Source organism: Dioscorea cayenensis, chromosome 16 (genome assembly GCF_009730915.1).
Source record: "Dioscorea cayenensis subsp. rotundata cultivar TDr96_F1 chromosome 16, TDr96_F1_v2_PseudoChromosome.rev07_lg8_w22 25.fasta, whole genome shotgun sequence".
Taxonomy (NCBI): domain Eukaryota; kingdom Viridiplantae; phylum Streptophyta; class Magnoliopsida; order Dioscoreales; family Dioscoreaceae; genus Dioscorea; species Dioscorea cayenensis.
Genome location: NC_052486.1, coordinates 16,800,802 through 16,802,168, shown reverse-complemented (window position 1 = coordinate 16,802,168; position 1,367 = coordinate 16,800,802). Strand labels below are relative to the sequence as shown.

At 41.0% G+C, this 1,367-nt stretch overlaps 1 non-coding gene across 1 annotated transcript; it reads left to right on the top strand.

The window, feature by feature from the left end:
- Positions 1 to 363: 363 nt before the first annotated feature.
- Positions 364 to 470, top strand: LOC120279735. The gene has a single exon (XR_005542039.1). It is a non-coding gene; the product is annotated as a small nucleolar RNA R71 (small nucleolar RNA).
- The last annotated feature ends 897 nt before the right edge of the window (positions 471 to 1,367 follow it).

The following is a 1,367-nucleotide window of genomic DNA, read 5'->3' as shown; positions in this document are numbered from 1 at the left end:
ATGGAATCAACAGAGGAGCTAGTAATAGGACATTGGGCTGCGCGATGCCCACCACCGCAAATACTACAACTCAACACTGATTCTGGCCTCGAACTACTACCCATAAGAAGATCAAGCTTTCAAGTTAACACATCAACCTTTGCTGCCAAGGCATCTTTGCTACTCACTTCATAAAGCCCAGTAGTCTTTTGTGAAGATCCTCTTGATGCCCAATGTGATTCATTGCTCACCATGGACTCAAGTAATTGCTCGGCCTCATCGGGATACTTGTTGCTAAGGGAACCACCAGCTGTGACATCAATAAGTTGGCGAATAGCATAATTCAGCCCGTTATAAATGATTTGTACTCGGATTCATGAGGCAAAACCATGATGGGGGCACATTCTAAGGAGATCATTGAATCTTTCATACGCTTCAAACAATGTTTCGGACTTCCCTTGTTTAAAGGCTGAAATTTCTTGTCTCACTTTGCCGCTTTGCTTGGCGCAAAATACCTCCCAAGGAACTTCTCAACCATATCCATCCATGTGTTTATAGACCCTGGAGATAATGATGTAAGCCAACGATATGCCCCATCTCTCAAACTAAATGGAAATAGCCTCAAACGGATAGCATCGTCTTACACCCCATTAATCTTGAATGTAGAGCAAATTTGAGGAACCAGGAAAGGTGGCCATGTGCATCTTCATTTGCAAGACCATTGAATTGAACCGAGTTCTGGACCATGACGATTGCACTTGCTTAAATTTCAAAATTGTTGGATGCCACGGATGGTGCTTGAACACTAAACTCATCACCTGTGAATTGAGGTCTTTCATATTCAGATAAAGTGCATCGCTCTTCGGCCATGATTCGAAAATCTCTATCCTCAATTTCAATGTTCTATGTATTCGACCCTTCACCAACTTCTCTCAATCTCCTATGCAAAGTTCTTTCAATCTCACTATCCGGTGTAATGAAGGTCGATGGGTTTGAACATGTCATACACAGCACCTTGCAAAACCAAGAAAAATGGCAGAAAGTTAAGATCAAAGGAAAAGAAAAAACAATAAACATAAAAATGAGTAATTGGTGAAATAGCCAGAGTAATAATCTAAAAATTTCCTAGAATTCCTTAAAGATCCTCGGCAACAGCGCCAAAAACATGATTGCTTCCCCGCAAGTGTACGGGATCACCAAGTAATACCCCGTGTGAAGACACGAGGATCGTATTCCATGGGGCTAAGGATCTCCTATAACTCCTTCTCGAACTATTATCTAGCCTAAGATCTCAAGTGATGGAATCTACTCTACTAGATGCAATTGAAATTAAAAGAAGATTACCAACAAATTAGAGAGAACAAGCAATGAGCAAGCAAGAAAATCAA